The following is a 25,553-nucleotide window of genomic DNA, read 5'->3' as shown; positions in this document are numbered from 1 at the left end:
GTAGTATGCCAATACTGGTTTTGATAGGAGAGACACTCAAATTGGTTGGCATATATCTTGGATCTTTGTGCGCCCCATCAGACGCCAATATTGACCAATATTGGGACCAATATATCCCAATATTGGACCAGTGGCGGTCCATTGACGGCGTGTTGCTTGGTAACTGATGCCACGAACTGCATCTTGACTTTTATCTAAAACCGTCAGGTGAATCCCGATCCCAAAAGGGCTTCACAAGTTTTTTTCCAAATATTACAAAGGTATTTTTAATTCTGGTCAGCTACGCCTCACTGCCGTCCTTCTAGAAGCGTTTTGTACGCTTAACTTGTATTAATTTCATGTTATAAGTGCGCACGCCGGCTACAATGTTCTCTACATTTTCGTGGCAACAGTTTTAAGCTTAGGATCGTCATAAATATCGTATTTTGAGGTGCTATACTTACAACTTTTAGGCTATGCACCATTACGCTGCTAATTGGATACATTCACATGCACTGTGTGTGCCTTTCAATCTACACCCACCGATATATTTCTCATTTTCGAACATGTAATCATTTTGTTTAACCTGATAACATCCTTTGTGCGTGCGCGTTGGCGCCTTTGTGCTCATGGCTAGATAGGAAAGTTCGAGCGCCTCATTCAGTTTTTTCCCTCATTGCGATCCATTATGTTGACCCGAGACCTCTCGAACGCCGGCGGAGGCCTTGTTGACATCCCGCTCTAGACAGCATCTCAACACAAGCACGATGCTTTTCCCATTCAGTATGAACACATGTCTAAACAAAACAAACTTTGGAAAATTTCACTCGGGTATTTTTGTTAGCAAAGTATAAAGTATTATTTATCGCCTTGCCTTTCCAAAGGCGGTTCATAATGATTCCTAGAAATATGGGATATGGCAGACTGTGTTAGCACCCAGGACCTGTAGTGTTAATCCACTTCTCAATCAGGGGACTGTGTGCAGATTGTTGTTTATGATATCCAAAGTTAGGTCAATTGCTGAAGCATCTGAACTATCAGGCGTGAAGAATGTGCCATGGAACAGAAATCACCCGTGTAGTAGCTCAGCTTGAAGGCTGCGCATGTCGAGCAGTGTTCAGTCCGCTTTCCTAAAAGAAGGAGAGGCAAGATGCAGCACGTTCTGTCTGGAGAACATTCGGGTCTGGTCGGAGCGTGGGTCGGAGTGAGTGCGCAAAGTGAATGCCACCATGTTTTATGCTTGCTTGGTGCATAAATTTCAAACAAGAGGGGCTCTGCTCTTGACATCCCAAGCGACCTTTTCTGAGCGTGCTCCCTTGGTAAGACACTCGAACAACAGCGGTCATTCTCTGTTAGAGAAAAAATGTGACCACAGAAACAACTGCAATATCTCAGATACGGTTTCAAAAAGGTCAAGTCAGCTCATTTTAACAATCCGGTGCCATTGTTGCTTAAATCAGCATGTTCGCTCTGGCCGAAATGAAGTGATCCAGTTACGTATAGGCCATCGTGTTTCTGTCCAGTCTTTGTTTTTACTCGGCTGTGCAATAGGCTCGTCTGATTGAAAAGCCGTCGCCGTAGCCCAGACTCATAATATCGCGTTAAATGCAAGTCCGCAAATATATCGGATAAAAACACGCACGTATTTTCAAGTCAAAATTGTGACGCGATTGTTCTTTGTGCACGGTTCAGGGGCATATTGTACCCGTTACATTTCCCATTTAGCTTCCATCTTGCTAGTCTATTTGGAGGCTAGTTTGTGATAAGGATTAGGAAAGTCAGCATATGTACTTTCGATTCTACGACCTTAGTTGCAAGTGTAGTGTCCACTGAAAGCTAGGACACCATACTCCGCGTTCCTTTCCTAAAACAGTAACTTACGAAAAAAAATATTTTTCAAAAATCATCAGATGAAAAGGCAGTGTTAAAAGCGAAGATTGAGCGTACAGGGTTGACCACTTCAACCAATGACATGGTCACTGCATTCAAAGCAACATTGCTCATATGCTGACGCGTATATCGAAGCAAAGCGATGTAAGCACAAGTGGATACGGACGTAATGCTTCACATGGCCTACGACGTAGCTTTATTTCAGTGACCATGTTCTAGGTAGAAGTGGGCGAGGCTGTACTGGCCCCTAATATGTACGATTCGTCATTGCTTCCGGATACTATTGAAACGCAAAGATCTCCTGCACCATATTTTGTCAGTCATCGGGTATGATAATATGACCTGCCGTAGGAGGAACACCGGGGGTGTATTGTGGCATCTACCACGCGACGCGGTACGGCTGCGCCGGAACCTGTAGCGCCAGCTATGGCCATGTGACGAACAACGTGACTCGCAGCTAGCTTAAAAGGAGAGGGAGCATGTGGTTGGATGTGCATCTCACCGTGGAGATTTTCGGTGGCCCCGACAACCAGGGCCGGCCTTTCCTCATTCAGCGCCTTGGTTTGTTTTTTTGTTTATCCTCTAAAACTTTCACTGCCCACCTATAAATTTAGCCTTTGTGCCATTTTCTTTGACAAATCATCTTGCTTAAAACGGTGTTTGGAAGAAGACATGTGCAGCCATTGGTTGTCATAAAGAATATTAGTTTTTCTTCAGTCTTCAAAAAGGTAAGGAAGAGATTTCAAAATAAAAACAAACTTCATGCACTTTAGCGTAATGACAGACTCAGCAAATCAAACTCTCTTTCCGAAGTGGCTTCACCATTGCACGACATTTTGGCCACAGTCACATCCATGCACTACACATAAAAACCATAGTAGCATCAGAATTATTTACTCCAAAAATGAACTTTTGTCCACCAATTTTTCCTAGCATTCATAATTACATTCATTTCTTTTGTACAAAACTAATTTTGCAATCGGCCAAGTCATTGAAGAGTCACAGCCCAATCACCTGTTCTCCTCAAAAAGACGATCATCAAGACACCTAGTCGACGTTCAGATTCGTGTTCGAGAGCAAAATCACGGCCGCTCGATGGAAGCGCACTGGGTGCGGCCTGCCGCCGTCAATGGGCAAGCGTGTCCTCGGGGAGTTTACAGTTGCGCCCGCTATTTCTGCTGAGGGCGCCACTGTTCGGGGACACGTAGCCGCCGGGGTCGCCGGCTCTGAGCGCGCGGTTTGCTTCCTTTCTGGACGCGTTCGCCTCGTGTCTGCGTGGTAAACGCAGACTTTTTGTGTGCGCGTGTGCAAGCACGTTAGCGTTAAGACGGGATGCGTGTGTTTTTTAAGGCGAAAGCCGTTCTAGGCTCATGGAGCGAAAATCTGTGCGCAGAAGCTGTGGCTGTAATCTGTGCGTCGCATCTGCGCACTGGTTTGTCAGTCGCAAAAGCGGACGTGCAAGGAGGGAGATTAAGAATTAAAATGATTGATGGTGATAGGTAATCAATAAAATTTATAAATAGACATTGATAGAGGTAATGACTAATGCTAATGAATAATACGGGTAATAATGACAAACGATTTGTAATGACCAGTATATCAAACTATGACATGTAATGACCGCAACTGATTAGAATGAGTACAAGTGCTTACCGATGTGTGATAATGACTATAATAGCTAGGCATGATTCGTCATTACTGCTAATGACTACGAAATGACCAATATGTGAAAGGATGATACGTAATGACCACTGCTGATTCTAAACGAGTAACCTGCTTAGTTATGAGTGGTAAGGGTTACAATGACTACGCAGGAAGACTCATCATGACTGGGAAACGACCAATATATCAAACGACGACTTGAAATGACGAACTGTGGCAAACGATGAGAGGCAAACAATAGGACAAGGGTAGGCTTTCGCCGTCCTCCGCTTAAGAGACATCTAAGAGACCCTCAAATTTTATCTGCTGAGCTCGCTTCAGACAAAGGCAGTAGCAAGGAGTGGAAATGCACTCGCTTCCTCTGAAATGAAAGCGGCGCTGAGGTTAAAAAGTCCAGATGCTGAAGCATAATGCCCTATCAGCTGCCATTGAATTTGCTACAAGGGACAGCAGATTGGACTTGTTGGTGATTAATTATAAGTTAACAGTGAAAACAGCGTGACGGGAACACACGAGAAGAGGACGGCACAATTCCGCGCTAGTTGTGTCGTTCTTTTTTCCTGTGTTCCCGTCACGTTGTTTAACCTCTTTAGTTACCAGGGAACTGGTCAGTGAACTAGGATTTTTAACGATGTGTTCTGAAGCATATGAACACGATGAGATAGCACCAGAAGCTTTTGTCGCAGGTTATGTTGCGAGGACATATCAGAAAACGGTACGAAGCGTTTTTTTTTTATATAAGCATACAATTTGTTCTAAATTTTGCTGTGCTAGTCTGAGTGGCCTTGCAAGCATAGGAGCCTCTGCATACAACATATCTTTATACTCTTGAGACTGTTTGAGTCGATGTGATAAACTGAAAAGCCACATTCCACAGAAAATCTGGCTCCCGCTCTGTCGGCAGAAAGTCGGGAAAATACCTGTCTGGAAAGAGGCACGTTCGTTGGTGATATGGCCAGACACCTTTGGCGCAATGAGAACACATGACATGTTCAATGTGGCAGGAGCTGCCAAATCAGAGAGAGTCAATAAGATGTAAGGGTGAAATGGGAATTATTGAAAGTGGGACCCTTAGATCCTAAGTCAGGCACACTATGCTCCTATAGGACACGTTCGTACGGCTTCGGTAAAGAGGGGCTTTATTTAGCTATGTGTAGGGTGCTACTTTATATAATGCGGTGGCTTAAAGCTGCATTCTAATGATATGCGACAGAGGCAGCAATTACGGGATACGATGAATACGCAGGTAGCAAAGAGCGGGTACTCTAACGAGGCTCTGCAAGGAGATTTAAGAACCCCAAGATTTGTTTATCAATACGAGGTTGTTGCGTAATTTATGCGATATTTGGTAATGGTTTTTAGGCGACATGTGAGTCGTGCAACCTGTTGTAGGAAATACGAGTCAACTGGACCAGTTAAAGGTTGATGAAAACCAAGGACAATGGAGGCTTGATGTACCCCGCAAAGGAAGTAATCAAGCTTTGTCAGCTTACGAGCGCCTTCATTAACAGGATGATGAAGTCTGAAGAGGTCCGGCGAAGTAGCAAGCTGTGTAGACTTTTGATTTCATCATTGTTTTCTCCTTGTACACAGTACCTGCAGCTAATCTATAAAAACAATGAGCGTGTCCATGCTGAGGCGTTATGCAAGATATTGTTAAGTTGCGGCACCTACTGATAGCGAGCTGGGCTGGAAATGTCAACTCATCAGTCGAGCGACATTTATGGCTATGGCATAAACTCTATCAAGAAAGGGTTTCCGTCTGCGATTGGTAATTTTCTTCCTTTTTTTGTGTGGCCATTTAATTAGCGCACTCGGCCGCTCGCTGAATCTCGGCTGCAGTTGCGCCCTGAAGCGTGAACATTCTTGTGATCGCAACTAAGAGCTTCACAACAGGAACACTCGATGCGTGTTCTTCCATTGAAAATTACAAACCAGCAAAAATTGTACGGGTTTGAGAGCAGCCAATAAAAATGGTAATAAAAAGTTTCGGCGCATATACGTAGCACCTTGAGGCAGACCGGCTCTGTGAAGCGCGCTTAGTTCGGTCATGCAAAATGCGGGAAGCCATGACGGATAGCCTTCTGGCGTAAAAAGTTTAAGGTCTCCAACTGAGTCGAAGATCGCAGCTTATCATGTAGATTTAACCTAATAAACATCTTCATATTTCCAACGTAACATTTGTCAGAATGAGATAGAAAGATTGGTTACATGTCGCATTTTCACAGAGGTTGCTCACAGTAGGACAATATATTTTTATTGGATAGCGTTGTCAGCTTAGAACAGGTTGACATCAATTTGTGTATTAAAGCTGTATGCAGGAATGAGTAAATGGTAGGAAAATGACACACGGAATTCGCGACATAGTTAAGTGGTTATACATTAGGCTACCATGGCAGCTGAACAGCTTCGAATTGTTCACAGCCGGGTAACATTTTCGTGTGACAAACAACTTGATACGAATGCAACATCACGGTAATGCGAGCTCTCCACCGAGTGGCCTTGACCCACCGTCGCATTAAGTTTTTCGGGATACACTCCAATATACATCGTTGCCGAGCAATCGCTAAGTTCTGACATGGTCACACTAGACATGACAGTATTTACTAATTCGTGTTGCCAAATTGTGTGAAGCGAAGTTCTTATATCCTTAAAATAAAAGGCTTCTACCACGCCGACGCCTCCCTGAAAGCGCAGCCAGGCGCAGCTCTCCGCGCGCGGCTGTCCCCGAACAGTGGCGCCGCGGCTGTGGCGACGGGAAGTAGGCGCCTCCCGCCGGTTTCGGGCGACGTAGCAGGCCGCACCTAGTGCGCTTCCATCGAGCGGCCGTGGCAAAATCATGTTTTTTGTTTTTTCGAAGCTGCGCGCTCCAGCGATATGTTTCCACCATAGAGCATGCAGAAAGGAAAGAAACGACAATCATTAAAAAGACGCGTTGAAAAGAATTTGAAGTGATAGAACAAAACGCAATTGAGACCTGCATGGATCGATCGCACAGTGACGTTTTTCCCTCCTTCCCTCCCCCTGCCCCTGCTACCTCGCGGAGCTATGGCGAGCAAGTGCCGTGAAGACATTCCAGTGTGCCACACAAGAAAGCGGAAACCACGCCACGTCCCTAGGCCTCAGCAGGTGAACCCGTTTTCCATTCCTGGCCCTCATTTTGTGGGTTCTACAAACAAACATATCGCCTCCTTCACTTTACAGGGCACATGGCTAATTTATTTTGTGAAGAATGAAAGAAAGGGGGAGAGGGGCCGGGGAGGGGGGTGCTCCAATTGCAGTTCGGAGCCCCTTCATGCTGGCGCCCTATGCGACCGCACTGGTCGCTCACCCAAAAGGTCCGGCACTGCTGACAACGGTTCCTTTATCGAGTAGGCGGCAGGTTACTTCAGATCACCAGACATATTTGGCTCGCCGAGCTGCTTCGGAGGAAAAAAAACTGGTGTAACTCTTCTAAAAGATTAAGACAGAGAACAAACATCCGTTGCTCCTGGCTACGCTTAGTTAAGATCAGCAATATGTCTACACCCAAGCGCAACAGAACTTCTTCTGTGTTGTTTCATTCAGAAGATGTAAAGCACAGTGCTTGCCTTCGCCCCGTTTGAATTGTTTTCTGAGAAGGCAATTAAAAAAATCAGGGGTGGCGCAGTGGCTACGACGCTCGACTACTTTTCCCAAGGATGCCAGATCGAATCCCGGCCTCGGCGGCAGCTTTTCGATGCAGGTGAAAAGCAAGACGCCCGTGTGCTTTGCGATGTCAGTGCACGTCGATATTTTCGGAGCCTTCCACTACGCCGTCTCTCATAGGCCTAGTTGACTTGGTACTTTAAACCCCACAAAGCAAACAATGCTTTTTTTTCGCGATTGGTGTGACAGCGAGCTAAAAGCATTTCATTTTCAATACTCACAGACTTTTCAATGCTTACTACATGCGGCATTATTGCCTATAAGGTGGAGGTATTGAATGCACTGCACACCAACACCAGCTAAGCTTGGATGTGGCTGCAGGACAAGAAGGTTAGTGCCGCCAGGCACGAAATTGAACTTTGCGTGGTCGAGATTAGTCCTATACCCTCCGCAGTGGTGTGCATGGTAGCCAGTGGAGGAGGATTTTGAGGCAATTTTATTTCTTACATAAATCGCAAAGAAATATCCTACCATAAAAACGAGGGGGCGGACGAAATCTCAAATGCAAACGCCCATCCCAATAAGATATCATTCATATTTAAAGAAACTGAGAAGAATCTTACCCTTTCCATGTAATGTAGAGGTGGATTGTTTTTCCTTTTTCACCATAAATGTTTTCGCAGGAAATAAAAAACGCGAGTAAAGCGCATGAACGTAAGTATGGCAATTCGGACAAAGGCAGCCACAACAGTTCGGTTTATAATGAACCTATTTACAAATGTCAAATCCTAATATATTGAATATAAAGCACAAAATACATACGTAAAAATGCTAAAAAAGCACCTACTTCTCTATAAAGCATAGTTTTTTTCAATGCTCCGGCATAATGTCATACTATCAAAAAAGCACGTTAGGACCATCATTCCATATCAACGCAGCAAATGAACAATATTTTAACCACCGGTCAAAGCCGTCATTAAGTGACACTACGAAGTCCTTAGTGCCAAAACGGGCACCTGTGACCGCTCCACATGGCCGTGTTGACGGGGCATCTAAACGTCCTGGCGAAAGGCGCAAAGTTCACCACGACCGCCGCATGGCGCTCGCCGCAATGTCCCAGCGCCCAGATCACGAAGAAGAGTTCGGCGTTGCTGTATTCCGGGTGCAGCCTCACTTCGTCCCACTTCCTCTCGTAGCCGCCGACTGTAGAGCACCAGCAACGGCTCAAGCACACCGGACTCGAGGGCTGTTTCCGCGGATAAGGCGTGATGGAAGAAGAAGAAGAAGTGGAGGTTTCCGAACGTCTGAAGCTAGCGCTCTTCCACTTTTCTGGATTTTATATCGCTGTGAGCTATTTGTGATCTCGACATCCTTCGGGATGGCGGGCGCACGACCCCTGCGCCCACCCGCCACCATCGAACAGGCTACAGCGTACTCGACGGGTCAACTTGACGTCGCGGACGTGGAGCTTCCAGACTCGGCAGATGACTCCACCGTGACAGAGATGGATTCCGACAACAGCTACACGCCTGTCCAGTCGCGCCGCCTGAAAAGAAAGCTGCGCCGAACATCAGTAATGAGTGAGACACCAAAGAAGAACGCTGAAAAGCAAGGGATCTTCTCCGTGGCCTTCGTACCAACAACGGCAACGGCGAATCTGAATGTGATAAACAGACAGCACCTGACGCAGTTTTTCGACCAGCTGGTTCCCGGTGAAGTTGACGAAGTCAGAATTAATCCCTGGAAGAATGTCCTGACCGTGGATGTCAAATCCCAGGCAACAGTGGACAAGCTGAAAGGAATTGGTGCGCTAGGCACCATGGGAAAAAGACTACTGCAGGTGTAATCAGCGACGTTGACCCCGAGATAAGTGAAAGCGATCTCTGCACGCTGATCAAATCTACGGCGCGCATTGTGGATGTTCATCGATTCGGCCGCTCAAAGTGCGTTAAATTAGTCTTTGAAACTGAATCCCTCCCATCCCACGTTAAAGTGGGCTATGTGAGGCACCCAGTTCGGATGTATGTTCCAAGACCTGTTCAGTGCCACAAATGCCACAAGATCGGACATGTGAGCGCCGTTTGTCGAAACGAGGTATCCTGCCGTCGATGCGGCGGTACGCATCCTCATGACGCATGCGAGACGGAGACTGTCAGGCGTTCTAACTGCTCGGGTGCCCATGAATCGACGGCTAAGGACTGTCCTAAAATTCGGGATGAAAAACGTATACTAAAAAAGATGGTAAGAGATAACTCGACTCATCAAGAAGCGGCCGCGTCTATTCGTCGTCGCAAGCACCGTTCCCGACGCCGGCACAAGGAATCGGAAGGCAAGCCTAGCCTGGATAAGTCAACTTCAGAGTTAACGTCAGCTCAGGTGCCACAACAGATTGAGTCTAATCCCGCTAAGAGTACTCTTGCTGTAATGTCGCAGACAGTGTCACATGCCAAGGATCAGACAGAGGCTGTTGTATTACCTACCGCCTCTGATGCTGAGTGGCCAGCTCTACCATCAAAGGCCAACGCCAGGCCTAATCCCAGTTTGGTTGCCACACGTACTGAAAATTCCGACAACCCCGACAGCCAGCAGGTAAAAGAAATGCTGAAACAGCTGGTTCGTTCAATGCGGGTGCTGCTCTCCAGCATCAACACGCAAACAGCAAAGTTTGCTGTTCAGTTTTTGGACGCATTTGAGCCGCTCTTGGCGGCATTGCAATAATTCACAATGGCACAACAAACTAACCCCACCTCTGTGACGATGCACTTGCGCCGCAGTGTTGTGATGCAATGGAATGCCCGAGGCCTGCGTGGTCGGCTGAGTGACTTCCGACAGCGGGTACAGAAGTACCGCTTTCCTGTGATTGTGATCTGTGAGCCCAACATGCCGGCTGCTTTCCGCCTTTCTGGATATGTTCTGCTATGGTCTAGAGAAGCAAACGAAACAAGCAAAGTGCTGGTATGTGTACGCCAAGACATTGCGCACGTCCGCCATGCTCTGCAGCCCCACAACACGAACCACTACATTTGTTTGACGTTAACCCTGAAAGGACGAGTATGTTCTGTAATTGGCGCTTATATTCCACCGAGGGATGGCTTGGACAAATCATATCTATTTTCAACAATCCAGTGTTGTGCAGCTCCTCGTATTATTGTGGGGGACTTTAATGCTCACCACCCTCAGTGGGGTAGTGCAATAATGAGCAATAGAGGAAGAGACCTGGCAGACTTTATGCATACGCAAGATCTCGTCAATATAAACGACGGCTCACCGACGTTTCTACGCGGAACAACCTACAGCAGCTGCTTGGATGTGGCGTTTGTTTCCAGAAACCTCCATCCCTCCGTTTCTTGGTGTAGTGATGTGGAAACACATGGGAGTGATCATATACCAACGTACATATGCATCAAGTGGTTTGCACCTGCCACTTCACCTCGTGTGCAATACACAGACTGGCCCGCCTTTAGGGCAGCGGTGGAGACTTCCAGCGTGGACCTCCCGTCACCATCTCAAATAGAGGGACTCATTACTTCCTCTCTCAGTGAGAACACTCGCTATGTTAGTGTGCCGGTGTCAGTGTCCAGCATCGACGTGGAATTCGAGCGGCTTCGCGCGATCCGTCGGCGGGCTGAAAGGAAGTACAGAAGAACGAAATCCGCGCAAGATCTCGCACTTTCTCGCCGAGCTAAACGTCAAGTTTTGCGTCACCTGGAGAGGTTAGGACGACAACGTTGGAGACAGTTCTGCTCATCACTGGATCCCCGTAAGCCCCTGTCGCGTATCTGGCATGTTGCGAGAAGCTTGCGCACACCTCCGCGAGAAAGGCACCCTTTTCGTGCCCTGGCCCTTTACCAACGCCGCAATGAAATTGACGTAGCTGAAGATTTTTGTAAAATGGTTGTGGGCACAAACCAGGCACAGTTACCAATTTCAGAGGTTTTTGCACCACCTTCGCCGAATGATCAATACGACGTGCCCTTTACAATAGCTGAATTAGACGCCGCTCTTGCTTCTTGTCGGCATTCATCTGCACCTGGTCCGGACGGGATTACTTATTCAACCTTATCGAACCTAGGCAAGGATGGTAGAACTGCACTACTTAATTATTTCAATGATATATGGGTTTCTAGTACTGTTCCTGAACACTGGAAAATTAGCCGCCTGGTTGCTCTTTTGAAGCCTGGAAAGCCTCCTCTCGAACTTACCTCATACCGGCCAGTTGCCCTAGCAAGCTGTGTTGGAAAAGTTATGGAGCGCATGGTGCTGGCAAGACTTGAGTGGTATCTAGAGAGTAATGATCTTTATCCTAATATGATGACTGGATTTCGCCGCGGACGCTCTTCCATTGACAGCGTCATCGACCTTGTGGCGACAGTACAACACGAAAAGCGTCACCGTCGACTAGTAGCTGCTGCATTTTTAGATATAAAGGGAGCTTACGACAACGTCCTCCATGAAGCTATTCTTGATGGACTTGACGACGTGGGAGTTGGTGGCCGGCTGTACTTGTGGATTGTAAGCTATCTCAGCGGCCGTTCTGTTTACATGACTACGCCTGAAGGAGATACTACTCACTTTCAGGTCGGTCGTGGAGTTCCACAGGGAGGAGTTCTCAGCCCAACTTTATTTAACGTTGCGCTAATTGGCCTGGTGAGTGAACTGCCAACTAACATCCACATAAGTGCATATGCTGACGACATCTGCATCTGGGCCTCTGGTTCGACGCGCCCACAACTACGTGCGAGACTGCAACGAGCTGTGTCATTAACATCGATGTACTTACGGCGTCAAGGTTTATTTTTAGCGGCAGAAAAGTGTGCAGTGATCGCGTTTACGGGAAAATGTGTCAGCCACTACCCGATTACCCTTCATGGAGTCGTAATACCATACGTCTCCAGGCACAGATTCTTGGGAGTAATTATTGACCACCGACTATCCTGGTCGAAACATATTGCTATGGTGAAGAAGAGGCTAATTAATTTTTGCCATGTACTTCGTTACATAGCTGGCATCAAATGGGGTCCAACTGAGCGCTCCTTAATACGCCTTTACGAGGCTCTGTTTGTTGGCTACATCCGGTACAGTCTCCCAGTACTCTCTAGTATGAGCATTTCCTGCTTGCGGACTTTAGAGAGCGTGCAAGCGCAGGCACTGAAAATATGCCTTGGACTGCCCAGATGCACCTCTAACAAAGGCACAATTGAAGAGGCACACGCTCGCCCAATGTCCATATACTTGTCACACGAACCACTTCGTGTATATTTACGAGCACTTACAAGACACCGTTTTCACCCACTCAGCAAGATTCTGGATGAGAGGCCGGACTGCAGTTTTACAACTGCACTCCGCTGCCATCAGTCGCAAATACCGACAGGATATGCCCTCCCATATCATCCCACCCAACCACCATGGACGATGGATAAACCTTTTGTGCACCTCCGTGTTCCCGGAATACTAAAGAAATCAATGGTACCAATTAGTGGACTCAAACAACTTACTCTGGCACACATCTGGTCAGAATATCCCAGTTATATTCACATATACACTGATGGATCTGTGTCAGCACAGGCATCCGCTGCAGCTGTGGTCATACCAGCTCGGAAAACGACTCTGCATTTCCTTTTGGGACATACCTCTACATCAACCGCTGCCGAACTTGTAGCCATTCGAGAATCTATTCGCTATATATGTGGGGAACCACCTCAAAAATGGTGTATATTCACGGACTCGAAGACTGCATTACAAATTTTGGAAAACTTCTTACGCCACACTGCCTATCAGTCCCTGGCACTAAACATTATGGATCTCATCACATCTGCCCAGCTGCAAGGCCACACGATAATGTTTCAATGGATTCCTGCCCACTGCGGCCTCCATGGGAATGAGCAGGCCGATGTTGAAGCGAAAAGCGCTCTCATCAATGGCTTCCAAACAGCTGTGCCTTTTTCAAGAGCGGATACGACGTGTCTTCTAAAGAGTTATATGAATATTGCTACAGCAGCTTACTGGGCTCAACCAGACGCCCGACACATCCGTCTAAGAAGGCTTGATCGAACATTTAAATTTTATGTTCCGCGTGATATTCCGCGTCATCAGACATGCTTGATACATCGACTTCGTTTAAACGTGGCTTTCACGCGCAAATACTTACATTTAATTGGACAGCTGGACTCACCGGAATGTTTAACTTGTGGCATCCCAGAGACTGTGGACCATGTATTATTGGTGTGCCCAGAGTATGCGAACGAAAGAAATGTGCTAGCTGCTTCCTTGAAGCGTTTAGACAAGAGGCCTCTGTCGGAGGAACTGCTGCTGGGCGCTTGGCAGGACAAGGGGAAGGGCGTCCAGGCAGTGCGCGCTCTTTGCCGTTATTTGAGCGCCAGCGGACTTGATTCACGTTTGTAAAGCAAGCTGCTGTGTCTGTATATATATTTCATATGCCTTCTCCCACATCGTCACCCATCATGACCTTCTTTCTTCTCTCCTTCCCCTTCCCCAGTGCAGAGTAGCAGGCCAGATTTGAATTATTCGGGCCAACCTCTCCGCCTTTTCCTTTCAATAAATCCATCTATCTATCTAAGGCGTGAATGTCTGCGGAAACGCAGCAATGCCAGGGGAATATTTATTTGAAAAAGTATGTTATTCGTGTTGATTGATTGATTGATTGATTGTATCAATGCCAGGCGCAGCGCTGACATCAGCATTGTCATAAATCAAGTGCTGTGTATTGTACTGTTCAGGCACGCACCCTCTGGAGAGCCAGCGACGTCGACACCGGGGGCGACGCAGTTGACGAAGGCCTCCAGGCGTCGCTCGTTATGCCTTCGGCATGCGTATGGCCCCGTGCGCGTAGGCATGAGCTCGCGCAACAGGGGCCGGCCTTGCAGTGGAACCAGCACTGGCTCGACGATAGGCGAGGCATCTAGAAAGAGCCCCAGCAGACCCAGGGGAATCATCAGGGCATTGCGGTCTTCCAAGTAGCTAACCTAAGGAGCACCGAAAACTTGGATCTTTCGCCCCGGAGTACCGCTCAAGACAGCGATAGCGTTAAGCCCTTTCTAAAATGTGTGCATCGGCAGACATTCGACACGTAGTTGATGCATGATATCTGTATGCGGCATACAGTTCTCGATTAGCGTTGACCAAACGCACATCGTCCAAGTGCAGGGCAGAGAGCTCCATTAACTTAGCTCCTTCACTTTTCCATTTATGGGGCGAATGACAAGAGCCCTGTAGGAAACACCATGTGTGCATCCAGCTATGACAGCGCTGCAACGTGATTTGTCACCGCGGCTGCGAGTACCTTCCCTTGCTGCTTCAAAGTGGGCTCATATGGTGGGCTCTACTCAACCAGAATATCGGGGAGCACGCTCTAACGTAGCCTTTTAAAAAGCTGTTGTTAGACCACACAGAATGCTATAGACAAGTGCAGGACAAGTATATATCCTAAGTTGCAGAAGAAGAGGGGAAACCTAACAAGAAAGTAACGAGGAACTCCGAGCGGGGCAGATTAAAATCTGCAAACGCTGGGGGAAGAAGTAAAGGATTAGAGGGGGATTATTTTAAATCCCAAACAAAACCACGCTCTATATCTCTACAAAAGACCAGATTACAAAGTAGACACTATAGGGTAAATAAAGAGACAGAACCTTGCTATTTAAAGCGAAGTCTCGGAGCAGGAGTGGGGCTGTTTCTATAACCTGTGAGAGATTGCCGAAATTAATAGGTCAGTAGAAACGATTTAAAATATTTGATTAGCTTCTCACAGTAGTCTAGTGGTCGATGCTGACCAAACTGACTCTTTCTGAATCATCAGGATCGAGAGATATCAAAGGTGATGCGGATGAATGTTCAGCTAGCGTTACCAAAAAACGTTTCGAAGATTGTTTATTAACGCAGGAACATAACGTATGGGCAAATAGTGCGAATTCAAAACCAGGTCTGATTCAAAGCCGGTGTATTTATTTGGGTTTAGAGGAACAGTGCCGAAACCCGCCCCCACCTCGTTTCAAAGGGACAGCTGCTAATCCTTTCCGTCAGTACATTCTTGCGTCCGAGAAATTAACACGGCGGGCTAGGCCACCCCGATGTCTCAGACCATCGTATAAAATGTTACCGATGAAAAGGTGTTTCTCAACACGGTCTCAAACTTATATCAAAACTTCGGTCTTTCAAAAAACTGTCTACTTTCACCCTTACCAAGATATGTAGACTACCGCGCGGTACCCCTAATGAAAAGCGAAATTGCGAGTACTTTAATGGCAAAGCGCTGAATGCAGTATTGAGCTAAATTCGACCTAACTATTTAAGGCATTGACGAAGTACAAGATAGAAAACACAAAACAAACGCTAAAAATAACGGGTGCACGTGCATTAGCTCTCAGTGTAACTCCACTGAATTAATCTTATTCGAATATGCGGTCTACTTCGAGTGGAATGTTGTTGCTTAAGAGGAAGCAGGGGAGACAATTATTACTGAAAATAAACTACTTTCTCCCTCAACTGATTACAGCAAGCGAATGGCGTAACCTCGCAGACTGCAAATAACAAAAGTCGTTTGCCCTAATCTGCAACAAGAAACGTAAAAAATATAAGCTTTAGTTTATTCTATTTTCTTCGTTTGCAGGCTTCTAGCATTTTGTATCTATGGTGCGCGTCGCGCCTTTATCAAAATATATCATTCACTTTGGATTGAGGCCAACTTCGGCTTGCATCACATTCCCCATAATTACACAGCTCTATTAATACATTTACGGCATGTTTGTGCCCGGCGAACCGCGCGTAATGCATACTGCCACCATCAATGTGTTCCTCATGGCCTTAAAACACCGCATATAGGGCCTTCACAGGGGTTAGCGAAATTTGTGCCTCAGGGCAACTTAATAAGTATCAGCATGATCCTGGCCGGAACTGCCCTCTTTCTGTCATTAAAATAAAGTGGTGTTGCATGTGAAACGAACAGTTTTGGTTTTGCTGCAGTTTAGGACTCTGTGTAAGCTTAACCACTTTTCTCCTTGCTTCTAGCGGTCAGCGTTCGATTAAATGCCCGTCTCTCACTCATGCTCAAAGATTTATGTTCTAAATAAGGATTCAGAAAACTACATTCCCAATACCAGCATTAATGCCCACTGGACCGATACAAAGAGATCGCAGAAATCGGAGGTTTCTCGAAACTCGTTTTGAAAACACTTAAACTGTAAGGTTTTACACCTAATACTGTAACGTGCCCGCCACGAGTAGATGCTAGTATTTGGCACCAGTGGGCCCGAGTCTTTGGTCACGAGGGCCTCCATCGCACTCATCTGCTGAGCGACGAGCTGCTTCGTCACGTCCCTTTACAGTGCTTCGTCAATGACTTGACCTGTCGAGTTGACGCTGTCTGTAGATAGCCACGTAGGCACCAGGTGACGCATCACCTGCGAAAAGAGAGCTGATCTCAATTTGGGCGCATCTGGTTTACCGCTCTTCCGGTACACAGTGGCCGACCACGAACTTAGAATGTTAACCTGACTGCTATGGGTTGCGCGGCATATATGCTGTTATAGATTATACTATCTGTACTTATAAAACATGTTCAAAATATTTGTGCTTCTCACGGGGTTTCTCAACTTCCATATTGCCGCTGTGACTACTTCTATTACAGTGTGGTTCATCTTCCGCATCCGCGATTACTCTCTCTCTCTCGCACCTATCTTCATTGAACATATTGCGCGTCTCTTCCCAAGCCCCCCCCCCCCCTTTCCCCAAAATTAATCCATGTGAATAATAATTTAGTCCCTGCCTTCAGCGCCCTTCCTATGTTGCCACGCTTACCTCTTCAGTAGAATAAATATGTCCTAAATATATGGTAACTTCAAGTTTCAACCATCATTCTCAGGCCTCAAATTTTATCGGTTTTTATTTTTGCTTTAGAAATCACGTAGGCAAATCAGCTACCGAATTTGGATGCTGATACTGCTATGTGTAGAAAATGTAGGACAAAAATCGCACTTTTTCTTCATTTCTTGCCTTGTATACCAATATGCTTGCTATAATTAAGAACGTATTTGCTGCGTGCATAGTATTTCCTCCCTTTTTGTGACGTCAACCCTTTCTATTATTTTTACTTTCGCAAAATATATTAGGCACACAAAAGTGCAGTGGTTCTACTTTACAACTTCGCAATAAACTATTATTCTTTACTGGATGTACGTTTCTCGCCCTCCCCCCCCCTCCCCCCCCCCCCCTCCTCCGATTCTATCCTTGATCTAATGCCGTTTAAGAAGCCGTCAAAGGGACAAAAATATACGTTGATAAGGCAATATACAACACGGTTCAGGATATATGCATAATAACATTTTTAAAACGTTCTGGAACCAAGAATAGCTTTCGTGTAGCGTGAGGTCCAGCATTGCAGTTCGGAATTGCGTGATTTTCTACTATTCTTCTCGGAAATAACACTAACTCCTTATATTAAGGTTAAGTTTTATTATAACTGATTCTGAAAACCGTGGTACAGTAAACGACGTGCGGCTCTTCATCAAATTCATATTTGGTGAATGCATATCGCGTTTCATGACTGTAAAAATCATAAAAGTCTAAGCTTCTAAATTCCTTTTAACACCAAGATACACTCCAAGTAGAACAAATTTTGAAAAGCTGAAAGCAAAACAGAAGCCCAACGACGGAGGTCTCACTTAAAGCTAATTGTCAAACAGATAGCGGGGGAATTTGAATCAGGAGATTGTGAAAAAAATGGTAAATTATTTCAAAGCATTCCTATCGTCCATGTTTAAACTTTAAATCTGCTGATGTGTCCAGAAGGTAGAAAATTTCCTGTGCTAAAGCATAGTCCAACTCTTTTAGTGAACCTGTACGAACAGCGGTGTGCAAAATATGGCAGATTCTGTTCGATAAGCCTTTCACAGCAGCTGTGGTACCTTATAACCGGCCGACTGACTGAATAGCATAACTTAGCAAAACCAAACCCGTTTTCAAATTACCGTATGTATTCATTAACCTCATTGACTTGTAAAATATTGTTTCGTACACATTGATAAGCTTATATTTGTTTCAAATAATTAAGAAAGATAACCTACTCAGAGGCCCCATGGCTCTACGTCAAGCAGATCAATGAGTTGACGACTTCTCCAAAACCTTGATATCATTGGAGCTAATTACGACGAGGAACGCATATTTTCATAGCAAATACTTATAGAACAGACATTACGGTACACGGCACGATAAAAATGTCTCACGTCGCAAATAAGAGGAAGCTGTACAAGCTTGGTTACATACAGCAAAATATAACTTTTCTCACCTCGATAAATAACGGTTTGTTTTGGTTACGACTTTTAAGGTCCCAAAGCGACTCAAGCTGTGAGCTGAGGCTATTAGAGACGCAGTAGTGGAGGCCTCTGGAAATCGCGACCACCTGGAGCTCATTAACGTGCACTGATATCGGCTCTACCGAACAGCGACCGCCGCTGCCGGGAATCGCTCCCGCATCTTTGGGCGCAGCCGTCAAGCGCCCTAACGACTGCACCAACACGGCGAACCAGATAACATATTATTTGATAACATATTATTCTGGTAATGAAAATAGTGGTGTTAAGGCGCTATGGCATGTACACAACACGTAGCTCAAGAGGCTTTGTGTTGTTTACGTGCTTATTTATTCATAAATTTGTCAAGCAAACCGCTGGCAGTTCCCTTGGCCAAGCCTAACCTATCAACGGCTGGTGGCACTAAAGGCATGTCAACAATATCAAGCCCACCTCAGTAACAACTGCAAATGTCTGAAGAAAATGCACACTATTGTTTTCTAGGTACTTAAGTGCCATTAAAACCCAACTGCTGATAATTGTTTTCTTCATTGTATCATCTGTTGTCTCCACTTATATAGTGGACAATACCGAACACGTTAATATTTCTGTTAGGACTGACCACTCGGAGAGCTAAGCACCACATGCTTCAATGGTGATTTAATTTTCTAAAAAGTTATCAGCGCAAAATAATTAACACAGGGAGAGTAACAAGACTAGGTTATGTACCATGGAGCATCGCCCAAAGTCGACTGGAATTATCGCCAACTCACTCACTTCTACGCACTTCTCTCTGCGAATTTACACTAGTTATCTCCATATTTATTTTTTTTCTTCTAAGGTTATAATTACCGAGGAACCATGGGCCGTGGACGCTTGCCTGCCGCGCGTCCCAGGCGAAGTGAGCAACGGTGTTCTGGAGTCCGTCCACCGCCTCTAACAACGTCGCTCTGGCCACTTGAACCGTCCTGCTCCTGAACACACCCTCGATGACCCGAACGCAGGCTTGGAGCTGAGGCTGTGGTAGCTCCTGGTATGCCTTCCTCACCAGGGGCACAGACTGCATCAGCCAGAATGACAAGGAAGTTTATTGCGTTATATCATGTTCGCATCTCTCACGGTCGCTTTATTCTGACTGAAGAAAATTTATTGAAAAACATAAAAACCCAAAACACAGGAACAATATGTGAGACAAAAAGTACACATTACTAAACATATAAGGCAGGCAATAAATAGGATACCGTAGGTATCTGGCCATAATTTGTATAATAATAGTGCGAGCACAACAAACTCGTTATTCTCATGAATTAGATGCACTCGGGTGCCACGATAAATGTTTATACTTCCGTTCCGCAATTATAGTCCCGTTTGTGAACAATCGATGTCGGATCACTAAGCACCACCATTCGTATAAATTTTACGGACAACCTGTTCAACGCTGAGGTATAGGAATGGTGTGCAGCGGTATCAAACAATTCATCGTGCTACGGATCCCAATTTACTAGCTGAGTATCAGCCTAGTATACGCTGCTGACTTCTAGTATACGCTGAGCCTTCGTACGCCCCGTGCCAGATGCAGTGGAGACGGAAGTCCAGGTTGGTGGTAGTGGTGAAAAGCATTTATTACATTTAGCCGCCCCTAGTGAGCCGCTCCCCATACAATAGTAGGCGGACCCCTTATTCGGGACCCCACTGGTCTGAGCAGCCACTCGAGCTCATTGGTCCAGTGCTTGTTGACCGGTAGGTCCTGGCTGCCGAGCAGGGCCGCCTCCTAGTCCTCTCGGGTAAGGGAACAAGTTGTGGATTCAGCTGGCATGCTCAGATCATGTGAAAGGTGTCAGCCACCTCTCCACAGAAAAGGCAGAAATCAGAAAAGGAAGGGTCGAAATGTTTGAGTACTGCCGTGCGCAGTAGACTATTAATAAATTGTCTAAGAAGTATTCTTTCGCCCGCTTACCCTATCCCCTTGAGAGGACCCAGTGCGAGTCCCAATTAAGCAGAGATGTATTGAAAAGTTAAGAGATGATATGTGTCCTGATCCAGATCAGTAGGGTCTACGTCGGGCCCCATTTAGTGATTACGCGGGTGGCCGAGTTGGCGACGTGATTCTTTGGTAGGCGCTGGTGAGCTGGTGTCAAAATGAGAAATCGGGCCTGGTGATCCTGATCCCGAGCAGCTCTCCGACTTATTGGTTGTGCTATAGGCGGTATCCAGCCCAACTAAGAATTCCGACAGGCCTCTGGCGAGTTCAATAAGATGAATTTATATTGCAAGTGGGAGGCAGCCAGGGTAATTGCCACCTCGTTTGCGTGGGTTGCGCTAGGACCTTAAAAGGGAGGCCATCCATCTGTTGGAGGATGGTACACAGCCGTGTATCATTCTCCCCTTGAATAATGCGGGCCCGCAACGTTCCCATAGAAAAAAATGTATTTGGGACCATAATGGCGGTGCAGGGCAATCGCCTGCACCTGACGCCGTCCATTTTGGTCTTCTCTGGTCATATTAGTAATGTCTTCTTCACTGGGCCAAGCAAAGCAAGCTTGGCAAAAGTTGTAAATGTATACCTGGTTAAATTGTATACTTGGCTTTTAAGTAATAAATTGAATCTAATGCAACTAAAACAAAGTACATAATAGTCAAGCCCCTCAATAGGCGAGACTACACAACTATAAATATAGCTTATGATGGGGCTCTGATAGAGCAGGTAAAAGAACAAAAATGTTTGGGCGTATGGTTCAGCGAAGTGTTGTCATGGACTACGCATGTTAATAAACTAGAACCTGATTTTGCGATAGCAACTGGGAGCACCTATAGAATTAGAAACATTATACCCACCTCTTTAAAACAGGTATTATATTATTCTCTTTTTTACTCTAGGCTAAGTTATGGAATATCAGTTTGGGGAACGACGGCAACCTAAAACTACAATAAATTAATTGTCGCACAAAAAACTGTTCTACTCTTTTCCGAGAACTACAGAGGCGATAGACGCAACTTACGGACCGCACCACTTTTCATTAAGCACAACATGCTAAAAGCAAACCAGGTACATTAATTTGAATTACTACAGTGGATCCACCTAAACAGACTGCTTATCACCCCAGGAGAACATTGCAGTTTCAGTTTAAATCCGATCTGCGATCTTAAAAGGAGAGTGCCTATGACACGAACTAATCATGGTCGCCAAACGCTGTTTTCAGTCTACCAACCTATTGAACAACTCTAGTATGCGCATCGATTTGAACAAATCGCTTACTGTTTTTAAGCGGGAATGCAGACGCTTCTTAGTTACTTCCGCAATTTCATACATGACACAATGATGTGTATGTTATAACTATGGTGTCAATAAAATAGCTGAATTGCCAATCCGAGTTTTTAGAGTACACATGGGAATTATATTATATAAAAAATTGTTTCTTAGAAAATAAAAAAATTGTATTATATGCAAATTATATACAAAATTGTTGCTGTGTTTTAGTATTTTTTCTCATGTATTGATTTTGATGTTTGTTATGCAGGCTTTGAACTTAAAGTTTTCTGTGACTGGAGAACCTACACGTGTTACAAGATGCCGATTTTCTTTCGTGCATTCACAATATTGGGTCATTTAATCTGTTGTAGAAGGCGGTACAATCTTCTCCTGTAATGTGGTTTTTAGGTTGTATTCCTGCTACTGACCGAAGTGTTGTCTTTAGTTTTGCTCTTGATGCAAAAACCTGTAAAAGGGGCCAAGGGCTTCAGCCTTCTAGCCTTGGCCTCCTCTTAGATACTGTCTGAGGAACAAATAAAGGAAGGGGTTGAATCTGGAGGGCTCCTCTTTCATAGCTCGGGTATTCGTTGTTGTGACCGTGCAACTGCCGAGGTGTTTTCCCACGCTTCGTTCGACTGTTGACCCTTCCAGTCGAGGGGCGCCCATTGTTAGCGAGGGACGATCGGAAAGAAACTTCCGCAGACGTTCGGGAGAAGAAAGGAGCATGGGGATTACGGAAATTAGAGGCCGCTACCAGTGACCGTAGGAAAGAGTTGGAAGTCCGGCGATGATGGGAGCCGTCTCCTTGGCGCCGCTTGTATACATGCGCTTCTGAGGTGGAAAACACACCTGCACCGTCATGGCGGATCTTTGAAGAAGAAGCGGAGTTTACCTCCTCGCCGTTCCCACGCTCTACCCGATGGCAAGTGACCACGCCCCGATGAAACAATATTGGAACAGTCAATGCATCAGACCATCAGTGCGGTGATGTGTTCGATTGGTTGCCGATGTCTGGGGGATGTGCCCTCGAATTGATTGGCCAGCATCTTTAGAGAGGGGCTGGGCATAAGTGGATTTAAGGACGGTGCAGAGCACGAAATGATGCTCTGAGCCCTGGGTAAACGGCTCATTCAGACGCGTTTTCGCTATGAACTAACTCTTGCCATTTGCTGTTCCCTCTTTTTCATTATGTAAATAAGTTTTCTAAAAGTGCAACTTAAAACGCTTGTTTTTGTTTTACCAATTTCGAAGCTTCAATCCTTCCTCAACCAGAAGTCTCTGCACGCTACCAAGTGAAGGCCGGGTCGCGTTAGTCCCAGCGTCACGACCTCGTACCTTTTCCTCATTGTGATGGTAGTGTTGTATATGTAGCCGGTCCAAAAGGCGACTACCGGACATGTTCTGGTCAAGACGCGTGTACTGATTAGTAAGGTGTGCCTAGCGTAGCTCCCGATAGGAGTTCACCACCCCCAATGCAAGGAGCCTCGAATCGGAGGTAGAGATCGAGAGTTTGAGCGCCCTCTTGACCATCTTGCGGAGAGTACCCTCCTAGATGTCTTCATCATGCTTGCGCAAGTGCATGTATAGAGTCGAATAAGAATTAGATTCGTCACAAAAGCATGAGCGAGTTGCATCACGCCCTTGCATCTGAGGCAACCACGCTTGTTGGAGACGCGACGGGCGATGGGACCATCTTGGCCTTGGTCCCCCACTTTGCGAAGCTTGGCTAGCGTTGTGCCAGCGCAACGATTGTGGTGGATAGAAAGTTCGAGGACTTTAACTTTTTTTGCTTCGAGTACGAGTCTACTAGCAGAGAGAAAAGTACTAGGGCCCTGCATCTCATCGAGGGGCGAAGTTTGGATAATTTTGATTTTTAAGGAGAGCACTGGTGACAACAGCACGTAGCATACCTATCGACTATGCCCGCCGCTGTTTGTAGGCGATCCTCCAGTTGAGCAATGCTGCTCTTTGTTGCCCTTATGGTGAAGTCATCTGCATACAGCGCATGCTGTACACCTTCAGCCTCAGCCATTTTGGCAGGGAAATGAAGCGTTGCGAAATAAAGAGTAATGAGGACAATGCTGCGCCTTGTGGCGTGTCCGGCGTACCCATAGTATAAGGACGTGCTCCTTGTCCTGATGGCGGATAAAGGCTTCACGGTAGGTTAACAACTGTTTTATGTAATTAAAAGTGTGTCCGCAGTGCGTCTCGCTAAGGTGAGCGAGGATAAGACTGTGTTTCACGCTGTCGAAGGCACCTTTCAAATACACGACGAGAACCACCTTGTCACTGTGAGGTTTCTCGACAGGCGTGAGTGTCTCGTGGCTGAGGTGACGCAAAATGTCGTGTGCTGACCTTTGAGACCAGAGTCCGAAGATCGTCTCTGCGAAAGTATTGCGCACCTCCAGGTATTCAGAGAGGCGAACTCGAACGTTGGCCTCCATGAGTTTGGCCAAACAAGACGGTAAGGAGTTAGGCCAAAGGTGGTCGGTATTGATGGGCTTGCCCGCCTTGTGGATGAAGGTGACAAGCGCTGTTTTAAACTCTAGGGGGACGGGTGTTTCTTCCTTCCAGGTTGCCATAATATATTCTCCTCATACGCAAGGTCAGGAAAGTTGGCCAAACGTTTGACCGTAACATTATACCTGCCTGGAGCGGTACCCCGCCTCATTTTAGCAAGAGCCGTCCGTAGATCATGGAGCTCGATCTAACGAGCCATAACGGATTATCTCTGCTTACATAGAGATATTCCTGTCCTCGGCGGTCTTAGACTTGGCACAGATACTGTTTTCGTATAGACTGTCCAGGTTGATCCGTATTGCACTTGAAATTATGAATTACTTGTAGCAGAAATTTATTTCTTTCTGTGCGGATATGAGTGAGATCTATGAGGCAGCGGCATAGCCTCCAAGTATTGCGATGAGACTTTTGTCTCGCAGCACAGTTACAACGATCCACCCCGTTAGAGCTGGTGAGCTTGGCAGCGTAATTAGCCGCTTTTGGGCGAGATTGTGAATCCGCAAGCGGAATTTGACGTTATGTTTCTGACTACACAAACACGAGAAGCAAATACCAGTCAGAGAAAATGTAACGGACGTGGAATATACGGACTGTAAACACGGACTCACTTTCCATAACACGCGCGGAAGAGGTTGCCATCGCGCTAGCCGCCGCAGATTGTGAATCACGGGTCATCATGACCGACTCGAGAGGTGCCTGCCGCAATATCAAACAGGGGTACATATCGTAGTTCGCCAGCAAACTTTTACAAAACAGCGATTATCTCCGTGTCCCCGCGCATCGAACGATGATTAGGACTCCGGCTCGGACTATCCTCGAGGGAAACGAAACGGCCGATGCCGCCGCCCGCGCGCTCAATTTAAGAGCACCAACCTCGTCTCCCACCGATCCTTACTCCAAACCCAATCCCGCCTATACATTAAAAGTAATAATTCAATTCTATCAATCCAGCAATGCAATCTATCCTAAGCCCTGCAAGGGCCTCGCAAAGGTGGATGAGCGCAGTCTTCTTTGCCTTTACAAGAAAACTTTACTGTGCCCGACAGTAATATAACACTCTGACCCCGCCTAAACGGAGAAATGCCCGCACTTTCAGGAAGAGTCGCGGATATTTTCTACATAATGTGGGCATGAAAAAAAAATCTACCCCCCCTACCCAACACTTCCCAGGAGGACTGGAAGGAGGCCCTGCTCGGCTGCTCTGATCTGACGGCGCAACAAGCCTTGGTAGAGCGGACTAGGGCCGCGGCCAACACCAATGGGTTCTCGTAAGAGGGAGACGACCCAGTAATTGTAAGGGGTGGCTCCTTAAGGACCGCTCCTGT

At 46.2% G+C, this 25,553-nt stretch overlaps 1 pseudogene; it reads right to left on the bottom strand.

The window, feature by feature from the left end:
- Window positions 1-8,155: 8,155 nt before the first annotated feature.
- Window positions 8,156-25,553, bottom strand: part of LOC146188234 (uncharacterized) — a 33,854-nt pseudogene continuing 16,456 nt past the window's right edge.

This window comes from Amblyomma maculatum, chromosome 5 (genome assembly GCF_055883805.1).
Source record: "Amblyomma maculatum isolate TAMU_Amacu chromosome 5, ASM5588380v1, whole genome shotgun sequence".
NCBI lineage: Eukaryota > Metazoa > Arthropoda > Arachnida > Ixodida > Ixodidae > Amblyomma > Amblyomma maculatum.
Note: the sequence above shows the minus strand (reverse complement) of the source record. Positions and strands in the feature narration are given on the sequence as shown.